At 39.4% G+C, this 13,089-nt stretch overlaps 1 protein-coding gene and 1 pseudogene across 1 annotated transcript in view; one reads left to right on the top strand and one right to left on the bottom strand.

The window, feature by feature from the left end:
• Positions 1-13,089, top strand: part of PABIR3 (PABIR family member 3) — a 63,455-nt gene that overhangs the window by 15,670 nt on the left and 34,696 nt on the right. The gene's annotated exons all lie outside the window — the stretch shown is intronic.
• Positions 5,535-6,556, bottom strand: LOC105605577 (annexin A2-like; annotated as a pseudogene).

Here is a 13,089-nt window from a genome sequence, read left to right as displayed (position 1 = left end):
TTTAGGTCATACCTGAATAATGTGGTTTTCCCCACTTTCTTCAATTTAAGTCTGAATTTGGCAATAAGGAGTTCATGATCTGAGCCACAGTCAGCTCCCAGTCTTGTTTTTGCTGACTGTATAGAGCTTCTCCATCTTTGACTGCAAAGAATATAATCAATCTGATTTCGGTGTTGACCATCTGGTGATGTCCATGTGTAGAGTCTTCTCTTGTGTTGTTGGAAGAGGGTGTTTGCTATGACCAGTGTGTTCTCTTGGCAAAACTCTATTAGCCTTTGCCCTGTTTCATTCCATATACCAAGGCCAAATTTTCCTGTTACTCCAGGCGTTTCTTGACTTCCTATTTTTGCATTCCAGTCCCCTATAATGAAAAGGACTGGATGTGACTGGTGATAGAAGCAAGGTCCGATGCTGTAAACAGCACTATTGCATAGGAACCTGGAATGTCAGGTCCATGAATCAAAGCAAATTGGAAGTGGTCAAACAGGAGATGGCAAGAGTGAATGTCAACATTCTAGGAATCAGTGAAGTAAAATGGACTGGAATGGGTGAATTTAACTCAGATGACCATTATATCTACTACTGTGGGCAGGAATCCCTTAGAAGAAATGGAGTAGCCATCATGGTCAACAAAAGAGTCCGAAATGCAGTATTTGGATGCAATCTCAAAAATGACAGAATGATCTCTGTTGGTTTCCAAGGCAAACCATTCAATATCTTGGTAATCCAAGCCTATGCCCCAACCAGTAACGCTGAAGAGGCTGAAGTTGAACGGTTCTATGAAGACCTACAAGACCTTTTAGAACTAACACCCAATTTTATGTATATTTTACCACAATTAAAAAAGTTAACTGGCACTGATTTTAATGTATTAAAATGTAGGCAGAACAGTGTTTTAGAAAAAAATGTGGTGATTGAGGGCATTTATAATCATCTCTCTCTCTCTCTAGTCGTTAAGTCGTGTCCAACTCTTGTGACCCCATGTACCGTAGCCTGCCAGGCTGCTCTGTCCATGGGATTCTCCAGGCAAGAATATTGGACTGAGTTGCCATTTCCTTCTCCAGGGGATCTTCCCAACCCAGGGATCGAACCCAGGTTTCCTGCATTGCAGGCAGATTCTTTTCTGACTAAGCTATAAGGGAAGCCCTGAGCTATAAAGAATTATGGGTGCCATTTAACACACAAATAGAGATGTGTATGTACAAAGCTTGTAAAAATCTGCTATCTCACAATTATTTTCTTAATTAAGCTCAAATTTTTCTTCACCACTGTCAGGAAATCACTCCACCCCACCCCACTTTTTCTTTTCTTGGCCACACTACACAGCATGCAGGATCTTAGTTCCCTGATCAGGGATCAGACCTGTGCCCCCTGCGTTGGGAGCAGGGAGTCTTAATCACTGGACCACAGGGAAGCCCCACTCCACCCCACTTCTGATGAGCAGTAATGGAGGTCCTCTTCTGCTTATGGAGACTATGTCTTCCCCCGAATTACCCCTTTGCTGTATCCCGTGAAACCTCTGAGGTTGGCATGCCTGTTTCCAACTCTTCCACTAGGAATTCTCTTCCTGGAAACTCTGTTAAACTTGATGCAGCTCTGTCTTCTCCATCTCCACCTCCCCCTACTCCAGCAGAAGCAGGAAAAGTTTTTCATCTTCCTGTCGGGAACAGTTGGACTTTACCTGAGCAATTTGTCTCTTTTAATTTTATGGCTACCAATGCTTGTTTACCTGATTTGGTTTTGCTTTACACATTGGCAACTATGAACACTAAATCTAATTTATGGCCCATGTGGTAGTGAGTGTGTAATACATTCCTTACCCTGCTTTATGCTCTGTCCTTCTAGCCTACATTCAGTTCATGTTCAATATCTTCATAACCCATTTTAAATTGTTTGGAGAACCAGGCAGAGGCATTCATAAACATAGCACATAACCCTTGTTCAGAATTTTCTAAGTGCTTTATCTCTAGTAACTACAGTAAGAAATAGGTTAAAATTAGCAAACCTAGGAATGTTAAGCATTTTTAAAATTTCGTCTCTTTACAATATTAGTTTTCTGTGGTTTCTCTTAAATGGAACTAAGCATGATATTTCCTCCTATCTTAATTCCTTCACTAGAGATAACACTTGGGAATCAGCTTCACCCTGCACCCTCCCAGGCCCCTGCTCCCACTCCTACCCTCCCTGCCCTGTGACACCATTCCTGGTGCTGGTACTCTTGCTTCCTCCCAAGGACTTTTTCCCCCTAAAGTGTGAGAGAATGACACAATGGGAAATGTATTAGTACACGAAAGATACCAGTGACATTTATTGACATCTCAGGAAACTATTTTAAAACTAAGTTTCATATAGAAAAATGACCTGAAGCAACTCCCTTGCATATACCACCTTTATACTTAACCTTTGGGAGAACTCTCTTGTAAATGCCTTTTCTACAATTAATTTTCCAAGTTATTACTTAAAGACCAACCGAGTCCAATATTTGATCCATATTTTGTTCAATTTAAAAGTTTTATTGTGGCTTATAATTATCTAGCTCAGCTCAGTTTCAAACCCTACCTTCCACAGACATTTCACACTGTATCCTTACTGATGGCATCAATTTCAGTCAGGCAATCTTCTCAGGATTTCCTGGATAAAGTTTTTCCCATTAGGAAATTCTGAGCCTTTGTCTGAAGCTAAACCAATTCCTTCCTGTCTTTTCTGTTCAGTTCAGTCACTCAGTCATGTCCATCTCTTTGCAACCCCATGGACTGCAGCATGCCAGGCTTCCCTGTCCATCACCAACCCCCAGAGCTTGCTCAAACTTATGTCCATCGAGTCGGTGATGCCATCCAGCCATCTCATCCTCTGTCGTCCCCTTCTCCTCCTGCCTTCAATCTTTCCCAGCATCAGGGTCTTTTCCAACGAGTCAGTTCTTCACACCAGGGGGCCAAAGTGTTGGAGCTTCAGCTTCAGCATCAGTCCTTCCAATGCATATTAAGGACTGATTTCCTTTAGGACTGACTGGTTTGATCTCCTTGCAGTCCAAGGAACTCTCAAGAGTCTTCTCCAATACCACAGTTCAAAAGCATCAATTCTTCAGCACTCAGCTTTCTTTATGGTCCAACTCTCACATCCATACATGACTACTGGAAAAACCATGGCTTTAACTAGATGGACCTTTGTTAGCAAAGTAATGTCTCTGCTTTTTAATATTCTGTCTAGGTTTGTCATGGGCTTCCCTGATAGCTCAGTTGGTAAAGAATTCACCTGCAATGTGGGAAACCTGGGTTCAGTCCCTGGGTTGGGAAGATCCCCTGGAGAAGGGAAAGGCTACCCACTTCAGTATTTTGCCTAGAGAATTCCATGGACTGTATAGCTCATGGGGTCGCAAAGAGTTGGACACAACTGACCGACTTTCACTTCACAGGTTTGTCATAACTTTTCTTCCAAGGAGCAAGCATCTTTTAATTTTATGGCTGCAGTCACCATCTGCAGTGATTTTGGAGCCCAAGAAAGTAGTCTGTTACAGTTTCCTTTGCTTCCTCATCTATTTGTCATGAAGTGATGGGACCAGATGCCATGATCTTAGTTTTCTGAATGTTGAGTTTTAAGCCAGCTTTTTCACTCTCCTCTTTCACTTTCATCAGGAGGCTCTTTAGTTCCTCTTTGCTTTTTTGCCATAAGGATGGTGTCACCTGCATATCTGAGGTTATTGATATTTCTCCTGGCAATCTTGATTCTAGCTTATGTTTCATCCAGCCTGGCATTTCACACGATGTACCCTGTATGTACGTTAAATAAGCAGGGTGACCATATATAGCTTTGATGTGTACTCCTTTAGATATCAGTTAAAAATAATTACTTCCAGGAAGTCTTTCATAATTAGAAGAGTTTGCCACACCATGCAATTCTCTTCTTTTGTTTTGTTTTCAATAGCAATCATTTATCATTTAGATAAAGCCCCATCTTGTACATAGAATGTATTATATATTTAAGTTCAAATAATCATGTCTTTTCAATTAGATAGTAAATCTTATAAACCTAGTGTTGCACCTTCTATATTGTGAACTTTCTGGGCATTTGAATGATGATGATATGAGCATCAGTAGCATGAATTAAACTTGTTAAAATTCTGCTTGTTTAAAGATATGTACGTGTGTGGAAATAAATATGAGAACTTTTTAAAGGTAAAACTAATTTTTTTTAAGATTTGGTGCGTGTTACTGCACAACTTCTCAATGATTAATGCTAATATTGGGGCACATTGGGAGAGAATATCCAAAACTCTTTATTGGATAAATCACAGTGTTTTCTACTTGCTTTGGAAAATAGATTACTTTTATAATATCCCTTAAGAGTTGGCATACAGTTAAAAAAAAAAAAAACATTTATTTGGTTGCGTCCAGTTGTGACACATGATCTCTCATCACGGTCCATGGAAATATGCACAGACTCTCTAATTGTGGCATGCAGGCTCCAAAGTGACATGTGGGATCTTAGTTCTCCAACCAGGGAATGAACCCATGTCCCCCTGCATTGCAAGGAAGATTCTCAACCACTGGACCAAGGAAATCCGGGCATACAATTTTTAAAAAACTATCAGTAATATCTAATGTTGGAGAAGTACAAAGAAATCAAGATTTTCATAACACTGCTGGAAAGTGAATTTGTATGAGCTTTCTGGAGGGTAGTTCAGCAATGGGTATCAACAGCCTTGTGATCCAGAAATTCCAACTCTATGAATTTATCCTAAAGAATTCATTAAGGATACACGTAAAGATTGTTATCATAGCATTATTTATATGTGGCAACAGTATGAATGTCCTGCAATAGGGAACAGATTAAATAAATGACCTTCCTTATCTGTGTTTGAGTCCCAGTTTGAGCAATTATTAGCTATATTACTAGGCAAGTTGCTTAATTTCTCTGGCCTTCAGTTTTCTAAATTTAAAATGGTGACAATAGGGAATTCCCTGACAGTCCAGTGGATAGAGCTCTGTACTTCCTCTGCAGGGGGCATAGGTTTAATCCCTGGTCAGGGAACTAAGATCCTATAAGCCACAGAGTATGGCCAATAAAAAAAATGGGGACAGTGGAACAATAATAATATCTATATCATAGAGTTGTGAGAATTGAGTAGTCTACAATATGTCTGGCACATAAATAGGTGCTTCTTATTATGGTACTTCTATAATAATGGTGTTGCAGGTGAATTTTAACATGGAAAGCCTTTAAAAATGATGTTGCAGATAAATTTTAACATGGAAAGATACTTGGAATATATTTGGGTTTTGTTTTGCTTCTGTTTACCATGCAGTACAAAAGAGGCAAACAAAGTGTTTTATATCATAGATTTTACTTCTGACTCCTTTGAATGTTCATTTCTTTGACTAAAAGGAGAGACTTGCTTGGAAAACCAGGAGTGCTTAGGCAGGGTGGGGGGAAAAGTGCTAACGTCATCCTCACAGGGGGATTGTTAATAGCAAACTGATTTTGTAGAACTGTCAGCTGGAAGCACAGACAGCCCACTTCTGGACACTTGTTCCATGTCAGGCGTCACCCCTACAACTCAGGCAAAGCAACACTTCCTGGTAGTCACTCTTGCTATCCTCCTGAATGTTATAGTACAGGGCCCCACCGCACTTTCCCTTAAATTCAGACCCAGTTTTTAATGTGTCCCCTTCCTTCACTGCAGGATACCATGATTCTAAGTAGGACCTTATCGTGAGTTCCCTTGCCCTTCATGGAGTTGTACAGTCAGTCAGCAAAACACAAAGGCTTCTTGTTTAAATATACTGGACCAGATTCAGGAAAGCGTTTTCCTTTGACCTCCTTCTTGATCATAAGGGCTTTAGCTCTTGTACCTTTCAAATACTTTCTGGAGGTGACACTTGATACTGATCTACTTGGGGACATCAGTTCCTTTCCTGCTCATTCCTGCATTATAGAGATCTCAGTTATCTTGGGCCAATCAGTTCATAGTCAATGACAGAGCCATCCTCTGCTCTTCTACCCTTTTCAAGGGCAACAGTCAGCTTGCAGAAGTTGCCAGATGTATCAGAAATAATGTCATTCTCCAGAGCAGTCTTATACATTTCCTTGTAGACTGTTTATTTGCTGCAGCTCTTGTACATTTCCTTGTAGACTTTTTTTTGCTCCAGCTCCTGGTTGGTCCTTGAGGAGGAGATTTCAATGAGAGTTTTCATCAGTCACCAGGCCCTTCACAGAGGAGCCATTGAGCTTGGAATCCTTGTACTGAGCAGGTGTTTTCAGAAGGCCCCAAATCACCTTCTCCAGGTGGCTGGACAAGTCTGACTTCACTGCTGATGCAAGTCCCTTTTTGGTCCTTTTCTGACAGGCAAAAGTAATATGCCTCTGTTCCTTGCTGTAGATGGTCAAATTGTTGATGATCCATTTCAGTGTTCAGAACATCCCACTCAGCATCAAAGTTGGTATATGCTTTGACTAACATGTATGCATTTGAGGGTGTATAGTGGTCACCTTCTAAATTGCACTTACACAGAATTTAATGAACAGTAGACATTTTGATAGAACCCGGACCAGGAGCTAAGAGCTCAGGTGCTCCAGATGCAGAAAATAATAAGAAAAAAAGCTGATTTCAGAACTATCTTAAGCAAAATATAATTGGTGAGGTAGGGCAGGAAGAGAAGGGGGTGACAGAAGATGAGATGGGTGGATGGCATCCTTGAGTCAATGGATATGAGTTTGAGCAAGCTCTGGAAGTTGGCGATGGACAGGGAAGCCTGTCATGCTGTCCCATGAGGTCCCAAAGAGTCAGACACAACTGAGCGACTGAACAATATCTCCTTTAAAGTCATAAGATAAATTTTAAAACCTGATAAAAATTCAGACTATCTGCTTCATAAGAACACTTGTTTATCGAACACACATTTTCTGAGTACTCATTCTTTTCCCCCATCCCACCAGCAACCTGCTCCTCTTATTGCCTTTCTTGGCCACTATCTATCTATAGTTTCAGCTGGAACTCTCAGGCCAGTCTTTAGTTCCTTTTGCTTTCTTATCATTTCTCCAATCTGCCTCCTTATCTTTATCCCTCTGTTTCGGTCAAACCCTTGTTATCTTTTGCCTGGTCCATGACCCTGCTTCTAGTCCCTTTTCCCTCCACCGTCAATTTGTTCTGCATTCACTGCTAGGGTTGACTTTCTAAAACAGATATGATCTCCTTGTCTAAAATACCCTTGAGGTTTAAGAACTCAGAGAGACCTATTCTTTAGGTTTTCTATTGGGCTCAAAGGCTAAAGTCCAAAAACAACAACCTGGATTCAACCAAATTTCTCCCTCAAGTTTACCTCCTGTCATGCTCTACCATATGCCAAGTTTCAGCCACCCTGAGCCTCTCTGTTTCCCAAACATGCCTCTCTGCCTGAGCATCTCTTTCCACTCCCAGAAATAGCCTCCTTTCTCTTCTCTATCTAATGAATTCCTGCGCTCTTCTGTGAAGCCAGCCCCAACACCCTAGGCAGAATTATTTTCTTTGTCCTTTGAACTCCTACGAATCCTAACTTGTCCTGGAACTTACCTGTGGCCTAGTTCTCCCAACCTAGACTTTGAATTTTTCAAAGACAGGAAAATGTCTTATTAATCTTTGGATCCTCAGGGCCTAGTACAGGGCTTTCGCATATGGTAGATGCTCATTAAACATGTTTAAATGCACAATTCAATGTGATCTTAAGATATAATGTGAATGAATGATATGTTATATTCATTATCTAGCATCATCTAGCATTTCAAGAGCCAATCAGGCTACAGATAGAATGGATAAATGAATTCTAAACATAATTCTCAAGCCTTATTTTCACACAGTTTACATCTCTCTATTCTTTCATCTCCCTCTTGTATGGTTCTTCATAAGCTTTGAGAAAAGACCAAAAAGGAGAAAATAGTCCTGCAAAAGACAAAGGGCCAAGACCAGCAGTCTCCAAACTTTTTGGCACCAGGGACCGATTTCGTGGAAACAATTTTTCCATAGACATGGGTGGGGGTGATGGAGTGGGGTGTGAATGGTTCAGGCTGTAATGCAAGAGATGGGGAGTAGAAGATGAAGCTTCACTCACACACCTCCTGCTGTGCAGCCCACTTCCTAAAGGGCTACAGACCACTATAGGTTGGGGACCCCTGGCCCAGACAAGTATCCGAACAAGCAAGAGTAAAATGTGCTGAATTCCTTGAACGTGATTACCCTTCAGTTCAGTTCAGTTCAGTTGCTCAGTCATGTCCGACTCTTTGCGACCCCATGAATTACAGCACGCCAGGCCTCCCTGTCCATCACCAACTCCCGGAGTCCACTCAGACTCATGTCCATTGAGTCGGTGATGCCATCCAGCCATCTCATCCTCTGTCGTCCCCTTCTCCTCCTGCCCTCAATCCCTCCCAGCATCAGGGTCTTTTCCAGTGAGTCAACTCTTCACATGAGGTGGCCAAAGTATTGGAGTTTCAGCTTCAGCATCAGTCCTTCCAATGAACACCCAGGACTGATCTCTTTTAGGATGGACTGGTTGGATCTCCTTACAGTCCAAGGGACTCTCAAGAGTCTTCTCCAACACCACAGTTCAAAAGCATCGATTCTTTGGTGCTCAGCTTTCTTCACAGTCCAACTCTCACATCCATACATGACCACTGGAAAAACTGTTGCCTTGACTAGATGGACCTTTGTTGGCAAAGTAATATCTCTGCTTTTGAATATGCTATCTAGGTTGGTCATAACTTTCCTTCCAAGGAGTAAGCGTCTTTTAATTTCATGGCTGCAATCACCATCTGCAGTGATTTTTGAGCCCCAAAAAATAAAGTCTGGCACTGTTTCCCCTGTTTCCCATCTATTTCCCATGAAGTGATGGGACCAGATGCCATGATCTTCGTTTTCTGAATGTTGAGTTTTAAGCCAGCTTTTTCACTCTCCTCTTTCACTGTCATCAAGAGGCTTTTTAGTTCTTCTTCACTTTCTGCCATAAGGGTGGTGTCATCTGTATATCTGAGGTTATTGATATTTCTCCTGGCAATCTTGATTCCAGTTTGTGCTTCTTCCAGTCCAGCGTTTCTCATGATGTACTCTGCATATAAGTTAAATAAGCAGGGTGACAATATACAGCCTTGATGTACTCCTTTTCCTATTTGGAACCAGTCTGTTGTTGCATGTCCAGTTCTAACTGTTGCTTCCTGACCTGCATGTAGGTTTCTCAGGAGGCAGGTTGGGTGGTCTGGTATTCCCATCTCTTTCAGAATTTTCCACAGTTTATTGTGATCCACACAGTCAAAGGCTTTGGCATAGTCAATAAAGCAGAAATAGATGTTTTTCTGGAACTCTCTTGCTTTCTCGATGATCCAGCAGATGTTGGCAATTTGATCTCTGGTTCCTCTGCCTTTTCTAAAACCAGCTTGAACATCAGGAAGTTCACGGTAAACATATTGCTGAAGCCTGGCTTGGAGAATTTTGAGCATTACTTTACTAGCATGTGAGATGAGTGCAATTGTGCGGTAGTTTGAGCATTCTTTGGCATTGCCTTTCTTTGGGATTGGAATGAAAACTGACCTTTTCCAGTCCTGTGGCCACTGCTGAGTTTTCCAAATTTGCTGGCATATTGAGTACAGCACTTTCACAGAATCATCTTTTAGGATTTGAAATAGCTCAACTGGAATTCCATCACCTCCACTAGCTTTGTTCATAGTGATGCTTTCTAAGGCCCACTTGACTTCACATTCCAGCATGTCTGGCTCTAGGTGAGTGATTGCCCTTAATCATTCTTTATTATGAAAGTTCAGTTTCCCCAGCTAGATTCCAAGATATTTGGAGTTATTTTGTTTCTTTCTTTATTATGCTTATTAAGTCACTGTTGTTGTTGTTTAGTTGCTAAGTCATGTCTGACTCTTGGGCTTCCCTGGTGGCTCAGCAGGTAAAGAATGGCCTGCAAAGCAGGAGACACAGCAGATGTGGGTTCAATCCCTGGGTTGGGAAGATCCCCTGGAGGAGGGCATGGAAACTCATTCCAGTATTCTTGCCTGGAAAATCCCATGGACAGAGGAGCCTGGCAGGCTTTAAGAATACTGGACTGGGTTGCCATTTCCTTCTCCAGGGGATCTTCCTGACTCAGGGATCAAACCTGTGTCTCCTGCATTGCAGGCGGATTCTTCACCACTGAGCCACCAGGGAAGCTCATGCTTATTAAATTAGCTACTGATTTAATGACCATTTCAATTTTTTCTGGGTAATGCCTATCACTAAGTTTTGATAATGAGCTAAAACTGGCAAGGAAAAATGAAGTGATTTTAAGATCTTCGAGCCTTGAGAAGGGAAAGCTAGAGATAAATGTTCTATTGATGTTCTCCTGCCCTGTATTTATGTTAATTGTTATTTTGTTCTGTTATGATATATAGAGATTTTCAATTAGTATAATTTCAGATGATTCAATTGGACTTTTTATTTTTTAAATCTTTAAATTTAATTAGTGCTATTGATAGCATGCATCAGGCACTCAAGAAATACTTTAGGCCATTCAACATTGGCTTAATGTTTAGAAATAATCAGAAACATTAAAGAAAACTTGACTTTTATCTTTAAAATTTCAGTTTGTGCCATCTTCTCCCGGTCATGCTTCCATCAGTCACCTCCATCAAATTAAACAGGTAGGAAGTTTTGAAAAGCTGACAGCTGTTCATTAAAAAAAGTAAATTTTGTTTTTCTTTTAAAAATACCTATGGTCAAATAATTCTAAGTGAGGTCACAAGTGATTAAATTTTTAATTCCATGAATGGTTATTTTTAAAAAAGCAAAAACATCAGAATCCAAAACAACTAAGGATACCTCTATTTGTTTGGGTTATTAACTATTTTAACAAATTGATAGTTTCCTGAAATACTGCATACTCTTTTACCTTGAATCTAGCTTCTTCAAGGGATCTCAAAGATGGTGAATGCTATATATGGAAATTAATTTTCAAGTTCATAATAGTCATAGTTTATCATAGTTTTCTTAATCCCAGATACAGAAATTTTTTGACACATTTAATGATCTTTATGCTATCATTTTGTGTTCACTTCTCAGTGATCTGAGTTCAGGGACACATTCTATCTGTCTTATGTTGTATGTGTGTGTGTCTAATAGTAAAAGCGTAATACAGAATTAAATCTTTGATTTTTCCAAGGCTTAGCCACAGAATTAAAAAGATTAAATCACCATTCCTCCAGGAGTGGTGGGATTTTTTTTTCACCCAACTACAAGCAAACTTTTGTTCAAGTAGGGGAGCTTAACTGTTATTAAGCACTTATTATTCACTTAGCACTATAATAGGTCCCATCTGTGGGCTCATTTCATCCTACAAGAAACTTACAAGGTCAGAAACCAAAGATGTTCAGCATTAACAAATATCAAGCCAAGACTTAGCCCCAAATTACTGAATTCTTTTACAGCTACTCTCACCAAGTTCCAGTGGCACAAAACCCAGACTGTCCTGTAACCCTAGGTTTTATTTCTCCAGCTCCTGCTTCCTCTCCCTCTCTCTCCCGCACCATGGCTTCCCTAGGCCCCACTTATCATCCACTAGCAAGAAAGTATGGTTTAAAGGATTCTTTTACCTTTTAATGAGTAAGATATTCTTTTGCTGTTTGTCTTTATGAGTATGTAGCCATTTAAGACATTCTTAATGAAAGAACCTAAAGCTAGTAGCTAAAGTGACCTCTGGTTTATTTGTGCAGTTTTCTTTTCTTCCCCTAAATTAGACCAGATATTTTTAAATTGATTATATATTTCTATCTGATTATGAAGTTTGAAAATCAGGACTAATTTAACTGGTTATTAATATAAACTGTAAAGCAACTTACTTCTATAGTGGCAGAATATATATGATAAACATTTAAAATGAAACACCAGTGGTGATCATTTTTGTAATATACAGAAATATTGAATTGCTGTGTTGTACACCTGGAACTAACATAGCATTGTAGGTCAATTATACTTCAGTAAAAAATAAATTAAAATTTCTAAAATTTAAATCAAATTATAAAACTAAAATAAAATGGAGCACAAGTAGAAAATGAATGAAATGGGAAAATAGAAACAACATTAACTTTCAATCTGGGTGCTGACTGAGTGGAAAATTAAGGCTTATTTTCAGCAGTTTAATGGTCTGATAAATATCTTAAGCTGCATATTTCTTTACATGTATTCTTTAACCATGACTTCTTTTTAGCTATTAAACTTAACCTTTTAGGTACAAAACAGAAATGTGTGTTTCTTGCCTCATTACATTTTGAACTTTCACTCTGACATTAACAAAGGCAATTATTTAATTTAATTTCACTTTTTAGTAAAATGGGGGAACTAATAGTAGCTACGTTATAGGATTATTGTAAGGATGAAAAGATTTAATATATGTGTGGTGCTTGGCACACTACATTAAAAGTTGTTTAATGGAAATTTAAAAACACACAAAAAAGAACCTCCATGTATTCAGTATCCAGCTTTAACTATTGATTATATTTTGTACATCATTTTTCAACTATCCCCATTTATTTTGGGGGTAGGAGGGTGCTTTATATTGTAAAGTAATTAACCTCCAATTAAAATAAATAAATTTATATTTTAAAAAATAAATAAAAAATAAAGTGTATCTCTGATATCTTTTTAACCTTAAATACTCTGTATGAATCTGAGGATGTTTTATTTCACATAAACACAATGCCATCATCACATCTAACAGAGTTATTCTTTAATTTTATCGAATAACAAGTCCATGTTAAATTTTCCTGATTCTCAAAAAAATGCCGTTTTCAGTGATTCAAACATGTTCCAGCATGATCTTTTAGGTCACTTTTATTTCACAGCCTTCCTCTCCTGATTTTGTTCCATGCCACTTACTTACTGAAGAAACAGGCCATTTGTCTTGTGAAAAGCCCCACATTTTGATTCTGTTTCCAGGTGACAGTGTTTCATATACTCTCTTATTCCTTGTATTTCCTACAAACTGATTTGATTATACTTGCATTTATTTTAAAATAAGCACACAGCCCTGCCGGGAGCCAGTGTGAGGAATCCCGCCCGTGACAAGGTCGTGAGGAAGGAAGCTGACATAC

Source organism: Ovis aries, chromosome X (genome assembly GCF_016772045.2).
Source record: "Ovis aries strain OAR_USU_Benz2616 breed Rambouillet chromosome X, ARS-UI_Ramb_v3.0, whole genome shotgun sequence".
Taxonomy (NCBI): Eukaryota; Metazoa; Chordata; class Mammalia; order Artiodactyla; family Bovidae; genus Ovis; species Ovis aries.
This window is presented reverse-complemented; position numbering and strand designations above follow the sequence as displayed.